Here is a 17,102-nt window from a genome sequence, read left to right on the forward strand (position 1 = left end):
ACATCTAAAGGATCTGTCTACTAAAAACCATGAAGCATAATAAACATAATTAAAGCTTATACAGCTAAATGGAAAGATCTCTACTGTCTGGCGACTTCCTCTAAATTGCAATATTCCCTTTAGGTTAGAGGTTCATTAAGACTCAGGAAGTAAAGGAAACTTAGAAGTCTCAAGAAGTAAACAAAAATTGCAAGGCTCTGGAAGATTTCAAAGCTTAAAAGAGTCACAAACTCCACAAGGGTCACAGTTGCTGAAGACAGGAGACACAGATAAGCTACCTGCAAGTCATACAGGGAACTCCACTGATACAGCTCTCATGTGCTGTCACACATGGCGAGAAGGGCTTTTCAGGGATGCATCTATCCTTGAGTCATTATTTACTAGATTTCTTCACTCATACAGTTGAGGGTCCAGCTTAGGGGATGGTGCCATGCACAGTGGGTGGATCAATTAACAACCAAGACAACGTGCCCCCCATTGAAATGCTCACAGGCTAACTTGATCTACATAATTTCTCAATTGAGATTCTCTTTCCAGTTGATTCTAGGTTGTGTAGAGTTGGCAGTTAAAACTAGACAATCTCCTGCCTTAGCCTCCCAAAGAGCTGGAATTAGAGGCCTGAGTCAACCCCAGCTCTTTAGACATTCGTTAATCCAATCAAGTTGATAATCAAAAATGACAGTTTCAATACAGAAGACAGACAATGGACCCTTATGTATAAGAATCAACTCAAAATGGATTAAAGACTTAAAACATAAGACCTAAAACTAGCCAGGTGTGATGGCACACACCCTTAATCCCAACACTTGAGAGTTAAGAGGTGCTGAATTGGTGAGTTCCAGGGCAGCCAGGGCTGCATAGTGAAAAACTGCCTCAAGACAAAAAGTCAAAATAAAATACTCATGTCTATAAATGGAAAATGCAAATCAAAATGAAAATGAAATCACCTTACACCTATTAGGTTGGATATTATAAAAATAGATAATCCACTGTGGTTTTTAGAGCCATGAATTCACTTTGGTTCGACTTCTGTATCATAGTTTTTTTTTTTTTAAACAGCTGTTAAGTACATGCTGAGTGAATTTTCCTCTGAGTACATGACAGGATGTGTAAATCTGGTGTGGTGGTACATACCTGTTATCCCATGAATTCAAGGTCAGTCTGGGATGCCTAGCAAAACACTCTCCAAACAACCAAATAACCCTAGAAAATCACCCAAACTGACAAGAAAAAGTGTTTGTGTAATAAGAGGAATTTAGTCTATACATTCAATTGTTAGAATGCTTGAAGTAAAATTGTTCACTCGTAAAATTACTTACTAGTGCAGTGCATTCTGTTTTACAGAAAGCAAAAAGTACATTAACTGGGGTGTTCCTCGTGTTACTTCTCTCTCCCTCAGCACGTCTTGGAAACTGGCTCCAGGATGTCCTTGGATACACAATTCATGGATACTAAGTCTGTTATAAATAGCAAGGAATCTGCAGATAACTCATAAGCATCCTTCTCAAACATCTTTAGGTTCCTTTTAACACCAAGATAGTGTAAACATCATCTAAAACATTGTCACAACCAAGCAAAGTCTGCACATGCTCAGCACAGTTTTCCCTGGTGTTTTTTATTTATAGGTATGGCACCTGTGAATAGAGAGAGCAGCTGTTTGCTTTAGAAAAAAATCCGGAACCTTGGAGTTTTCTGAGGCTAGTAAAGCAAGGAATGGGAGAGTTCAGTTAGAAGCAGAGGTAGCTCAGCTCACGGTCATTTGTATATGCATAGTAATTTGCATTCCAGTGGTTTAAACTGAGATATTCCTGACCAGGCTGGGCATACTGTGGGTGGAAGTAAGATGGAGAGAGTCTCTGGAGAATAGCCCCACTCAACTGGCAGGTCAGCTTTCTCTGGATTTGGGGCATTTCCCCAGTACTGGTGTATTTCCCTAGAGCTTGGCCATCTTCTGGTAAGTCGTGACCTTCTGGTTGCTTTTTCTTTTCACTTAAAGTTCAGCAAGCTTTTCTTTGTTCATGTTGTTATTGTTTTAATATATATATTTAATATATATACATATATACTGAAAGATGCCTTTGGTTTTGTCAGCCCACTGAATACGAGATGCCATCTTAGAGCTGCACAGGGATTCCTAAAGGTATTCCAACTGTCAAAACTTCCTCCTGAATTTTCCTCCCCTTTGCTGGAAAAGGACAGGTTTTATAGCTGGGTTTCAGTTATGTTCTGCAGGGATTGATGGAATCTTTCAGTTACAGTTCTAAAAACCATTTGTTATACTTCTCCTATTACAAGCAGGTTCCTTTGTAGGTGACACTCATGTCAGCTGAAATTGCCTCTGACCTGAGGATAATGGTTAATGAAAGTTATGTAATTTTTGTTTTCCAAGGAGTATTGAAGCTCTCCAATTGAATGCTGTCTCGATACTTCAAAAGTGTCTTCAAATGCTTGACCCAGCTTGCTCAATGCAAGTCCTTGTTCATTAATTAATTGTAGAGTATTAGGCTGAGGGTGAAACTCAGTGGTAAAGCACTTACCTATTGACAGGCACAAGGCTTTTGGTTCTGTCCAACACAGCGTGTGCTTGTACAAAGTTATACACAGAATTTAAAAGTATGTCTTTTCATGAAATACAAAATGTTCACATTATTAGGAATAGGTGTAAGATTGCATTAGCAAAGAGAAATATGGTTTAATGTTAAGAGAATTGGCAGAAGTATAGTTATCTGTCTCTCATAAAAGATCAGGAGAGAATAATACTGGTGAAAGTAGGCCTGAATTACAAACAGGAGGCCCAAAATACCATTAGCAGTATAACAAGGGTGGAATGAGGTTTTGTCTGACTTGGAATTTATTGTGATGGGCTATTTCAGTTTGTTTCATCAAAGGTGAATGATTACCAAGACTGTAACACCGAATGGAAAAATAAAATGGAAGTCAAAGAAGTGTTAAAGGAATCTTATCAATTGAGAATCCTCAGAGCTACTTGACTAAGCACAGATGATGAAAGATTTGTGGTAACAGTAGCTCCCCAAAGGAGTATTTGCCATACCAATAGAACACAGCCTATAAATGATGCCACTATAACTGAAATACTAAATGTAATTCCAGGGTTCCTTTGGTTTCTAGAAATGCATATAAGCCACAGTGCAATCCTTGTCTTGCATGGATAAATGAACAGATGAAAAATATGAAAGTTTCACTTGTGTGAAGATATGGAGTGATTTATTCATAGCTGACCTCTTGGCCATAGATGGCCACCATTCTTGTGTGTGCTACACATACAGTACATTGCCAGGAAAAGGCCCGGATCACTCACAGTATTAAACAGATGCCCACCAAGGAACCCAATTTATTGAAGTATTAGAATTTTTAAATTTGAAAAATTACAATTATAAATATTGAAATATTAGACAGTGATAGTAAATCAGTGAGTGAGTGGTTACTAGTTTTGATGAGAGGCAAGTTTTTCAGATGTTGGTCATTAAAGTTTCCATAGAAGAACAATGGTGGTTTGCCATACATAGTCATAGTTTAGTAGTTCATGTAGAAATTACAGAAACGCATGGTGATTATTAATGGTGATTTTGTATTATGTTTGGTGGATATTTTAAATAAAGAATTAATCATATTTTAATTAGTTTGGGTGTGTGTGAATGGTATTTGAATATACTGTGGCAACAGAGGAATATTCTGAGTTATAGGGTCAAATGTAGTGATTTGAAGACTGCTAGTATTAGGGTTTTCCCTGGAGTTGGCCATAGTCATGTAATTAGAAAATTATAATGAGATATATGTTGCTGAATTTAAAAATATGGGAGACTGAGTAATGTATGGGGGTGAAAAAAGTGGTCTTGATGAGTGTGCTATAAGTACCCCTGTGTTATGTAAGGAATTGATTACTAGTTGTTGCTGGCTGGTCTTTATTTATTTATTTTTAAGTATTTTTGCTGCTACTAAAATACTGAAATTAAATGATAATGTGATAGAAAGTTATATAATAAATAAAGAAAGGGAATAAAGTCTACTCATTTTGATTTGATGTGATTGTTGTGGCAGATATTTGAATAGTTTTAGGGATCACTTTTCCCAGTCACAGCAAGATTTGATGCTGTATTTTTAATGATGATAAACTTTTAAAATAATGGATTTTGGTGAACTACAGTTGGAAAAGGCTTAGGAGGTTAGAGAGGTTACACATAGATGAAGATAATTTAGTTGTGAGAGGAAAGATTATTAGCTTAACTTCTTTGGCTCTGATAAAGCCAAGGGTAATAATGAGAGCTGTTAAAGTAATTGGTATAATTACTTACTCAAAAGCTGTTTAATGAAGTAATATTGTTTAACATCAAGAATTCTACAAAGATATTTCCAAATTACAAGGTATTGAAAAAGGTTAGTTTTCACTAATGTTAGTATATTAGTCAGGTTTCTCTAGAGGAACAGAACTTTAAAAGTGAATATCTATCTATCCATCTATCTATCTACCTATAATCTCTCTCTATGTATAAAATGTCTCTCTATATACATATATATGTGTACACACATATATGTATTTGAAAGGAGATTTTTTTAGAATGGCTTAGAGGCTGTGGTCGCTAATCCAATAATGGCTGCCTATGAATGGAAGGCCCAAGAATCCAGTCTATGAGGCTAGATGTCTCAGTCTCAGCCGATCTTCAGTATATGCTAGAATCCTGAAGAAGTAGGCTTTGATTCCAGTGAAGGAGTGGACTAGCTATCAAAAGTGAGAACAAGCAGGCAAAAAGAGAGAGCTTATTTCTTCTGCAGCATTTGTGGCCCAGATCAAACGTGGATCATCCCACCTCAAAAATATAGATTAAAGGTGTATCATCCCACCTCAAAGATCCAGGTTAGAAGTGGGTCTTCCCACTTCAAATGATTTAATTAAGAAAAAAATCCCTCAAAGGTATGCCCAGCCATTTGAGTTTTAGTTAATTGCAGATGTAGTCAAGTTGACAACCAAGGACAGCCATCACTATTTGTAAGGGTAAAAATCAAGATGACCCCCAAATAACAAAAAAAGCACTTCATGTTGCTGTCATACAGCTGTTTGGGAACTGGCAATGAATCCAATTAGTAGGAAGTAGTTATTGGTGTGTGACATATTGGCACATTCAATGTTAAGGTCATTTGTCATATTAAAATGATATTCTATGGTATTCTAGTAAGTAGTATTCTTTCTCTTATTAATGAGAAAGCAGTGCATGATATATTTTTGATTGTGCTTCCTATTTTTTAGATTATATTGACAATGTAAATATGTATCCTTAGAAATAAAATAGTAAGTCTTTTAAAAACATATGTATGTGGACATGAAAAAGACTAACATGCCATGCTGAAAAAAAGTACCTCCATGTGATAGAGTGTAGATAAGAAATAAGGGTTAATTTAAGATGTAAGAGCTAGTTATCAACAAACCTAAGCTACCAGCCAAACATTTATAATTAATAGGAAGTCTGTGTTTGGTTATTTGGGAGCTGGCTGGTGGAACAGAGATGATCAGTGGTCCTGATGAAAAACTTTGCCTACAAATGGTACCCAACATGGGACCACATATATTCACATAAAATCTAAAAAAGCTTAAGAAAAGGTTCCAAACACACAAAAAATGGAGCCAAACACTGTTTCCTAGTCCCACAGTCTCTCATGAGGATCACAGTTCAGAAAGTTATTTCACAGCTGCTGCCTGCAGGCTTGAGCCATCAGTGTAAGCCCTGCCAGCATGCCCTGAGCTAAGCCACATGGTAGATTTAAGTTTTGCTCATGTAGAAAGAAAAGATTATAGATACGCAGTAAGACAAATCCAGACCTCCCCTCTCCCCCCAAAAACCCTCTAAGTGGGTTACAATGTTTTTAAAAATGTACATATGCTGTGGGATGGTCTGTATGTCAAATGTGTTGCTGATTGGTCAATAAATAAATCACTGATTGGCCAGTGGCCAGGCAGGAAGTATAGGCGGGACAAGGAGGAGAATAAAGCTAGGAAGTGGAAGGCTGAGGCAGAGAGACACTGCCAGCCACCATGCTGAGAAACAGCATGTGAAGATGCCGGTAAGCCACAGGCCATGTGGCAAGGTATAGATTAATGGAAATGGATTAATTTAAGCTATAAGAACAGTTAGCAAGAAGCCTGCCACGGCCATACAGTTTGTAACCAATATAAGTCTCTGTGTTTACTTGGTTGGGTCTGACAGCTGTGGGACTGGCAGGTGACAAAGATTTGTCCTGACTGTGGGCAAGGCAGGAAAACTCTAGCTACAAATGGCGCCCAACGTGGGGCAAGAGTTTCCACCTAAAACCTGAGAAAAGATTCTAAAACAAAGTTAAAAACAGCTTCCTAATTGTCTCTCAAATGTGCGGCAGCTGCTGGTTTGAGCTACTGGTGGGTTCCTAGCGTGTGTGCTCGACCTGCCGTATGGCGGGAATGAGGTCTCTGCAAGTGGCACATTAAGCTACGTGGTGGATTTAGCCTTTGCTAGTACAAAACAAAAAAAGAGGTTTCTGGGCTACAGGCTGCTTAGATAAAAGCATAAACCCACAATAGCTCCCAGAGCTGGCGGTAAGCGTACCACCGCCATGTTGGGAAGCTGAGGTGGGCAGAGCCAGCAGCCACAGCTGCTGCAGTTTAAAGCAATAGATTCACAATAAGACAGATTCAGATGTAATAGTTTACAATGTGTGTAAAAGATACGTAGGCTTGAAAGAGACAAAAAAGGTGATATATACAGTTATATAAACAAATACATAGTTTTAAAAAATAGTCTTTAAAGAGACAGTAAAATTAATATAAAAAAATAAGCCACATGAAGATGAATATTACACAGAGAATCTGGATTGTGTTGTCTTTGGGATTTTTAACTGCAGAAAAACATTTGATCGTAAAAGATGTTGAGTTAAACCAATATGTATATTTTAAAGATACCTTGACTTCAAAATTTGGATATAAGGATGTGTTGCTTTGGAAAGGAGACTCTGCTTTTGTTCCCACAGAAAGCCAAAGGCTATGGATTTGTTCCAGATTAAGATACATCATGTTTGACCAGCCAAGACCCCCTGAAAGGTCTCCGATGACACCATGGCCCAGAGGATCCAACATCCAGAATGATTTGAAGGCAACTGGCTCAGACGATACACCCTCATAGACTATTCCATAATTCTAAAATTTTCTTTATATCCCCATAAGATACAGCTCCCCCTCCAGCAGGAAGTAGTAAGAGAAGCTACGCCCAAATTCCCAAATTATATGTAATTTTACTTTGTTAAGGTTAAAACCTTCCTTTTTGAAAAAAAAAAAAAAAACAGAAAAGGGTAAGTGCTGTGGGATGGTCTGTATGTCAAATATGTTGCTGATTGGTCAATAAATAAATCACTGATTGGCCAGTGGCCAGGCAGGAAGTATAGGCAGGACAAGGAGGAGAATAAAGCTAGGAAGTAGAAGGCTGAGACAGAGAGACACTGCCAGCCGCCATGATGAGAAACAGCATATGAAGATGCCGGTAAGCCACGAGCCATGTGGTAAGGTATAGATTAATGGAAATGGATTAATTTAAGCTATAAGAACAGTTAGCAAGAAGCCTGCCATGGCCATACAGTTTGTAAGCAATATAAGTCTCTGTGTTTACTTGGTTGGGTCTGACGGCTGTGGGACTGGCAGGTGACAAAGATTTGTCCTGACTGTGGGCAAGGCAGGAAAACCCTAACTACATACATAGGCTTGGAAGAGAAAAGAAAAAGGGTATAGACAGTCATAGAAAAAAATAGTTTAAAAGTAATAAAGTCTTTAAAAATAATATAAAGGAAAAAAGCCATGTAAAGATGAAAAATACATGGGGAGTCTGGGTCCTGTATGTTATTGTATTGTCTTCAAAAGTTTTGATTGCTGATGAATGAGGAATAGCAGCTGCTAAGAGATATTGGATTATGAAAACTGCTAGGTTAAACCAACCCACATTTTTAAAAAATATCTTGACTTCAAAATGGAAGTCAAAAGATATGTTGCTTTGGGGAAGAGGTTGTGCTTTCATTCCCATGGAAAATGAAAGGCTATGTCAAGTTTGAAGATGATCAGGTTTGATCAGGGAAGACCCCCTGAAAATCCTGGCTACAGTCACATAGAAGTAAACCTAAAAATAACTACAAGGCACATAACATATATTTTACTTGTTCAAATATAAAGCAAAAAATCACCTTTAATTGACTTGCATATACCACACATTCCATACTTGTGTTAATGCAAATATGTATGTTACCTTTGACATATTTTCAGAGCAAGGGAACCAAACACCAATGAAAATAGATGATCCAGGTGATCCAATATCTCAGAGTGGCCCTGTTACAGATCCCTCAGAGTTCTGTATCCAAAATAGCTTCAAAGCTGATGGCTGAGACAGCCCAGCCTCACAGACTACTCCAGCCAGGACTTGACCACAATCCTGATTTTTTTCAGTGTCCCCTCCAAAGATGCCAGCACCCTCAAAAACAACAAACAGTCTAGAGAAAAAAAAATACCCCTATTCCCCAAAGATGGACTATAGATGTTTGTTGTCATTTAAGGGGGTTTGTTATATGGTGTTATTGGTTATGGTCAGAAAAAAAGCTAAATGAATAAGTTAAATTCAAAGATGTCCTTCTAAAGGAAAAAAGGGGGGTATAATATAGAAATGATGGAATAAAAGGGTAGATTATTGAATCTACTTTAATCTAAAAAGCAACTATTAATCTCAAATTATTTTACATTGGCATGGATTTTGGTTTATTGATACAAATTTAAAGTTATTTTTGTTATACTGTATATATGTTTCTACTCTTGTTTGGACTATTGTGCTTAGGCAGCTCATTTAAAAATGTAATGTATAATTAAGATATATATAGGTTAATAGTTAATTATCTATAATAACCATATTACCATATTAGGTATTTTCAAGGTTAAACAGATATATTTAGATAGATGGAATGTCTTCAAACACTTCAAAGATGTACAGAATATGGCATTTAAGGTGTTTAATAACCTAAGGCTTTTCATGACACTGAAACACATTTGTGGCACCAATTTACTTCAAAAGAAGATGATGGGCATTGAAAAACCTCCATATGGAGTTTGCTTTCTTAATGTAAAAGCTAGCCATTTGGGCAAGAAACTTCCCTTGCTTCAATTACTGACAGTATGCTGTCCAAACTGGACCAGCAAGACACAAAGGAGAGCAACTGTCAAACTTTACCAATACAAGGTAGGACAGTCCTCCAAAATTCCTTGCTTCTCAAAAATGTCTGTCAGATGTACCACACCTGCAGGCCAAAGTTGGATGCCCCAATATTGCAGAGGAACTTTGGGTGCCTGTCCAGGCAGTCAGATGTCCCTGTCATTAAGTACTATTACACCTTTCTGGGGTCTTCAATGGAATTAAAGACTAAATAATTAGACTTAAAATTTTCCTTTGTTATGATAAAAGGAAAATTAGCTATAAAACTTTAGACTCACAAGATAAGAAAGATAATAGAGGATTTTCTCTAATTTTGCCATATACAAATGAAGTGGATATTATAAATTTTATTCTTACTTGATAACTGTTTTTGTTACATATAATTTTTACTATGCTAAAGTTAAAACCTATTTAATTAAGCAAGAAAGGGAAAATATTATGAATTTTTTTTTTTTTTGTATACTGTGAAGATGTGTCTTTGTCAAGGTGCCTTCTGATTGGTTTAATAAAAGGCTAAATAGCCAATAGCTAGGCAGGTAGAAGTTAGGTGGAACCTGAGGATGCAAAGAGAGCAAGCATGGGGAGGAAGAAGGAGATGAGGGTCACCAGGCAGACACAGAGGAAGCAGGAGATGAACATGCCATGCCGAAAAAAGGTACTGCCATGTGATAGAGCTTAGATAAGAAATATGGGTTAACTTAAGATGTAAAAGTTAGCTATCAACAAGCCTAAGCTATTGGTCAAGCATTTATAATTAATAATATCTCTGTGTGGTTATTTGGGAGCTGGCTGGTGGGACAGAGCTGACCAGCAGCCCCGACAAAAAACTCTGCCTACATGGCTATGAATAATATTGTTAAGACAGCTGCATACAATGAGGGTTTGGAATGTTGACTTGTCATTTAATAAAGGATAAAAATGGATTGCCACAAAAGTCCTTGCTATGAGTCTAATACTGGAGGAAAGCAGGGCTGATATTGGTGTGAGATTTTCTATTGTAGAGAGTAGTCAATGCTGAAAATTTAGTTAATTTTCCAGTTGTTGCTAAAAGTACAACAATTTGTAGGTGACTCTTCAAATGTTAAAAAGGATACAGAAATTCTCATGAATTATTGTTTATAAGAAATCATGCTACAGATAAAACAAACCTAGCATTTCAATGCATGTATAAAATAGTTTGTAGAACTACAGTGTTAATATCTATTCAGCCATATTATCACCCAATGAATAAGAATAACAGGACTCCCATGATTCTAAAACAATAAGAATGATACTCTTTCCCATCACCAAAGGGTTAAAACAAATCACTAGCAATGATTTAGGATGAATAATAATAAGGAATGTATGTAAACATTAAATATTGCTTGGTGTTATGTTCAAGTGTCTATATCATAAACAGAATTCTCTTGTGATAAATAATACTACTGGTATAGTTACTGAGAAGTAATCTCATTTAAAGGCAGGGGTTATGTTTCTACTTTGAATAATGATTCATTGTCTATTGGGGATGATTGCTTTCTGATTTGAGGTAAATTTTAATACAAGAATCATACAAAAACTCAAAGTTCATGTAGTGGAAGTGTTACAGATACCTGAAGTAGAGTTTTTATAAAGATTTGTAAATAAAATTGTAACTGTGTGTAGATAATAAAGTACTTTCTTGTGAAAAGGATGGGTTAATTTAGCTTTTTGAGGGTCCACAAGAACCTGCAGTAGACAACTGATATTCATAAGGTCAACTCACCAAATGAACAGCTCTCTGATGGAGGAACCTCATTAAGCAAGGTTTATGAGACTATTGCCTATGAATAACTGACTTCTGTCCATAATTCTTTTGTGTACTACCATAATTCTCCCTTAAAATAGCCATGGGGTTCTTCCCACAACTCTTGGCAGTGTGTTTCTTATTTACTGAGCACTGTCATTCCTGTGAATTGACAGAAGGATGACTTCTTCCTAGTCTGTGTAATTTTGGTGAAAAAAATAAGCCTTCATAGTTAATCCTTTTAGCTGTATGCTGTGAATATGTGTTGCTATGATTGGTTAATAAAGAAGCTACTCTGGCCTGTGGCAAGTCAGGTTATAGCCAAGCAGGAAATCCAAGAGAGATAGAGGAAGAAGAAAGGCAGAAGCAGAAGAGACGCCAGCCTGTTGCCCAAAGAGCAACATGCCAGCAGACTGGTAACACCACAGCCATGTGGCAAAACATAGATGAATAGAAATGGGTTAATTTAAGATGATAGAGTAGCTGTCAAGAAACTTAAGTCATTGACCATGCAGTTTGTAATTAATGTAAGCCTCTGAGTGATTATTTTATAAGTGGTTGCAGGACCCGTGGGCTGGGCAGGGCTGGAGAAAACTTATGGCTACACCTTTGTTCCACAAAATGGTAAGAAACTTAGAAGCCTGTCTTTTATACACAAAAATGACCTAAATTTCTATGCCAATTTCTCTTGCCAGGTCTAGCTGATAACATGGACCAGCAGAATTCCCTACTCTGATTCTTTAGCAATTAGCAATCTGCACGAACTTCTAATCTCAGTGTATGGTAAAAAATTCAAGACTCAGCTAACTAACTCTTTATGTTTAAATTCTAAAATTTGTGTGGATAACAGGAAAAAGCAATTAACCAATTAACCTAGTCCAGAGAGAAGCAGTGTTATGATCAGATACTGTGTGAAAGGCTTCACAACAAATAGCCAGGACTGTAGAGGGTGGTCTGGCCTCACAGTCTTGAATAAAAAGTTAAAAGTTTCCCTCCTTGTGCTCTGGGGTTGTGCGCAGGATAAGAAAATGTATTTTTATACTTGGGACAATTTTCAATGTCAGTCCTTATTGGAAAGTGCCAAAGCATCTCGGCACCATGCACCTTCACCCCTTGTTTTACATCGTGCCTCCCCCAGGTTGCCATGGTTACTCACAAACTGTGTAGCCCATTAGAGCTGTAAGAGAAACTGACACCTTTATGTTTTGCTAATCACATAATGTCAGTCTATATTGTTAGTTACACTTAAGGAATGTAGACTTGTACATAACTTCTTTATATTTTCCTTAGACCTCTCAATAGTTTAGCTTTTTCCCTCTATAACCCCTTGTAGGCTATCTCCTTAGGAGACAGCATTACAGTCGAACTCCTCTCCACTAATCAGAAAGCTGACAAGTTTATTTTTCATGTGTCCCTTATTGTTTACTCAAGTAATGCAACATGACCCTCAGATGGAGCTTTTGCAACCTTTTTTATTGCCTAAAGTTTGCTGTTGAATGTGTATATAAGCTGTGTAGAAGCTGGAGAATTAGAGCTGGAGAACTAGAGCTGTAAAGAATAAAGTGTATAACCCTCAGTGCATGTATGAGTTTTATTTCCTCAGACAGATAAATATTTCTATAGTTCTGCTACTCTGAAGGCATTTTCCTTGCAACCCTGGTGCAGTTCTGGGAGCTGGTCTCTCAGGCTGCATTATAGCTTATCTGATGTACAAATTCTCCACTGCAATTGGTGAGTAGAGGTTATAGAGCACTGCACCATAATAAATATATTAAGATTTGTTAGGAATAAAGTGCAAATGATCAAGAGAATCATGATAAAACTCACAAATAGTTCACTGACAGTGAATGGATGCGTGGATTGTTAAGACTGGCTAAGTTTGTTAAAATGACACTAATGGTAAAATTGTATAATCCTTGGTGTAGTTCGGCTGTGAATTCATCCATAATTTGAATTACTGAGGCAAAATAGTACTGGTGATGTAAGGGCTATTTATTATTAAGGCCATAGGCCCTCTTTGATGTTAATAAGGATAGCTACAATAGTATGTGTAGCTAACAGAAGAATAGGTAATTAATAATTTTAGGTCTTTTGATATAGATGAATAAAGCCCATAACTATATATCCTAAAGATAATTTTGAACAAGTATGACCTATTATTAAAAAGACAGGCTTCAGAATAAGGAATATGTAGATTTAAAATCTGACTCTGCCATTAATATAGGCAAATTCAGCCCAATTTCTTGACAACTCAAGCCTTTATTTTCTTCTTATTTAAACAGATTGTTGGTAAGGTGACCATATAATTTATTTTGTAACTTAAAACACTAAAGAGATTGAACAGACTGAGTGTGAACTGTGATTGTCCTGAGCTGATGGGCATATGGCCATCTTAGTTCTACTGTGCTGTGATGATTTCAGAGAACGCATGAAGACTGCAGCCTAGCTTAGACTGAATCAGACACTGAGCATTTTCAAGCTGTGTTGTTAGTACTCACTTCCCTCTATTCTGCTTTCCTGGACCACATGTAGACTCTCATTTAATATCATTTAGCCAAAGCTGTACTTCTCCCTGTGATTTCCTGAATTCTTCTTTGGACAAACACTCTGAATCACAATGGATAGGAGATGATGTAATAATTCTGCCCATGCCATGGTTACTGGACTCTCTCACTTCAGTGTGGCCCAGATAAACTCCATTTGACAGAATTTTTCTCTGTGCTTGTGTGAGACAAACTAAAAGAACTCTCCATTGGCTTGTAAGACTCAATGCATCAATATACCATTCTGTCTCTGGTGGAATGGCTCTGTGGTGTGGTGTTTCCAAATTAATAGGAGTTATCTCCAATACTCACTTCTGTGGTTGGTCAACTGTGGACTGTACCTTTTCACTGTGTCACTCTCCAGCCCCATTATCATGTTCTCTCTACCTTTCAAATTCATCTGAATTTTTGTCTTAAAAATTCTGGGAGAACTCAAGGAAAGATAATGAGACACACTATTATTGTGAGTTATCCTGGGTAGAAAATAGAGTTTTAGTCATTTCCAGTAGCCCCAGTGGAGACAAAAAAGGTGGATGTTTAAAATTTTTCAATGCTGTCACAATGATAGTAAAATCAAGGCCTTAGGTTTCTTGTTTAGTAATTAAATAAAAGCATATCATGTCTTGAATAGCACTTCTAAACAGCATGGATCTTTCTGTCAGGCAGTGTTCATATCATGATGTATCCACCAATCAAGAATCAGGATGAGAAACACTGAGAATAAGTAAAGACATTACTGAGTGTTTTATCCATTTTTCATGCAGTAAAAGTACTAACTGTGATGATCACTTGGAATCCATGTTCCATGGAGTTGTAATCACAGTTTATTTTGTTTTTTTATGTGCAAACAGCAACAAAATAATTAATATACAGAAAAGCAAAGTACTGTGGCGTATACAATGCTCCCACTAATAGTGTGCTTCTAGTTTTCTTTTCTGGCATGTGTTAACTTTTTCAAATGCTCTTTATCCACCAAAAGCCCTATGAAACCTGCCTTTCTTTTTTTTTTTTTTTCACTGCCAAATTCTTTTTTTTTTTTTTTTTTTTTTAATTTATTTTAATTTATTTTGCAATACAATTCAGTTCTACATATCGGTCACGGATTCCCTTGTTCTCCCCCCTCCCGTCCCCCTCACCTTCCCCCCAACGCCCCCCCCCCCCATTCCCATCTCCTCCAGGGCAAAGCCTTCCCCACAGACTGAGGTCAACCTGGTAGACTCAGTCCAGGTAGGTCTAGTCCCCTCCTCCCAGGCCGAGCCAAACAATCCTGCATAGGCCCCAGGTTTCAAACAGCCAACTCATGCAATGAGCACAAGATCTGGTCCCACTGCCTGGATGCCTCCCAAACAGATCAAGCCAATCAACTGTCTCACCCATTCGGAGGGCCTGATCCAGTGGGGACCCCTCAGCCATTGGTTCATAGTTCATGTGTTTCCATTCATTTGGCTATTTGTCCCTGTGCTTTATCCAACCTTGGTCTCAACAATTCTCGCTCATATAAACCCTCCTCATTCTCGTTAATTGGACTCCCAGAGATCCACCCAGGGCCTAGTCATGGATCTCTGCATCCAGATCCCTCAGTAGTTGGATGAGGTTTCTAGCACAACAATTAGGGTGTTTGGCCATCCCATCACCAGAGTAGGTCAGTTCGGGCTGTCTCTCGACCATTGCCGGCAGTCTGTTGTGTGGGTATCTTTGTGGATTTCTGTGGGCCTCTCTAGCACTTTGCTTCTTCCTGTTCTCATGTGGTCTTCATTTACCATGGTCTCCTATTCCTTGTTCTCCCTCTCTGTTGTTGATCCAGCTGGGATCTCCCGCTCCCCCAAGCTCTCTTTCCCTCGACCCTCGCCTTTCATTACCCCCACTCATGTCCAGGCTGTTCATGTAGATCTCATTCCATTTCTCTGTCATTGGGTGATCCCTGTGTCTTTCTTGGGGTCCTGTTTTCCGGGTAGCCTCCCTGGTGATGTGAGTAGCAGACAATTCATCCTTGTTTCATGTCTAGTATCCCGCTATGAGTGAGTACATACCATGTTTGTCTTTCTGAGTCTGGGTTACCTCACTCAGGATGATTTTTTCTAGATCCATCCATTTGTCTGCAAACCTCATGATGCCATTGTTTTTTTCTGCTGAGTAGTATTCCATTGTGTATATGTACCACATTTTGTTTATCCATTCTTCAGTTGAAGAGCATCTGGGTTGTTTCCATGTTCTGGCTATTACAAACAATGCTGATATGAACATAGCTGAACAAGTGCTCTTATGGTGTGGTTGAGCATTTCTTGGGTATATGCCCAAGAGTGGTATAGCTGGATCTTGGGGGAGATGGATTCCCAATTTTCTAAGAAAGCGCCATATTGATTTCCAAAGTGGTTGTACAAGCTTGCATTCCCACCAGCAGTGGAGGAGAGTTCCCCTAGCTCCACATCCTCTCCAGCATAAGGTGTCTTCAGTGTTTTTGATCTTAGCCATTCTGACAGGCGTAAGGTGGTATCTCAGAGTTGTTTTGATTTGCATTTCCCTGATGATTAGGGATGATGAGCAATTCCTTAAATGTCTTTCGGCCATTTGAGTTTCCTCTGTTGAGAATTCTCTGTTTAGTTCTATAGCCCATTTCTTAATTGGACTGTTGGGCATTTTGATGTCTAATTTCTTGAATTCCTTATATATTCTGGATATCAGTCCTCTGTCAGATGTGGGGTTGGTGAAGATCTTTTCCCATTCTGTAGGCTGTCGCTTTGCCTTGTTGACCGTATCCTTTGCTCTACAAAAGCTTCTCAGTTTCAAAAGGTCCCATTGATTGATTGTTTCTCTCAGAGTCTGTGCTACTGGTGTTCTATTTAGGAAGTAGTCTCCAATGCCAATGCGTTCAAGACTACTTCCTACTTTCTCTTCTAGCAGGTTCAGAGTAGCTGGATTTATGTTGAGGTCCTTGATCCACTTGGACTTAAGTTTTGTGCACGGTGATAGATATGGATCTATTTGCAGCCTTCTACATGTTGATATCCAGTTTTGCCAGCACCATTTGTTGAAGATGCTTTCTTTTTTCCATTGTGCACTTTTGGCTTCTTTGTCAAAAATTATATGTTCATAGGTGTGCGGATTAATGTCAGGGTCTTCAATTCGATTCCATTGGTCCACATGTCGGTTTCTATGCCAGTACCAAGCTGTTTTCATTACTGTAGCTCTATAGTAGAGCTTGAAGTCAGGGATCGTGATGCCTCCAGAAGTTGTGTTATTGTACAGGATTCCTTTGGCTATCCTGGGTTTTTTGTTTTTCCATATGAATTTGAGTATTATTCTTTCCAGGTCTGTGAAGAATTGTGTTGGTATTTTGATGGGGATTGCATTGAATCTGTAGATTGCTTTTGGTAAGATTGCCATTTTTACTATGTTAGTCCTGCCTATCCATGAGCATGGGAGATCTTTCCATTTTCTGACATCTTCTTCAATTTCTTTTTTCAGGGACTTAAAGTTCTTGTCATATAGGTCCTTCACTTGCTTGGTTAGTGTTACCCCAAGGTATTTTATGTCATTTGTGGCTATAGTAAAGGGTGATGCATCTCTGAT

General features: G+C 38.0%; 1 pseudogene; it reads right to left on the minus strand.

Annotated features, from left to right (window-relative positions):
- Positions 1-1,727: 1,727 nt before the first annotated feature.
- Positions 1,728-13,902, minus strand: LOC128099567 (transcription factor Spi-C-like; annotated as a pseudogene).
- Between the last annotated feature and the right edge of the window lie 3,200 nt (positions 13,903-17,102).

This window comes from Peromyscus californicus, unplaced genomic scaffold (assembly GCF_007827085.1).
Source record: "Peromyscus californicus insignis strain IS unplaced genomic scaffold, ASM782708v3 Scaffold_6__1_contigs__length_162567912, whole genome shotgun sequence".
Taxonomy (NCBI): domain Eukaryota; kingdom Metazoa; phylum Chordata; class Mammalia; order Rodentia; family Cricetidae; genus Peromyscus; species Peromyscus californicus.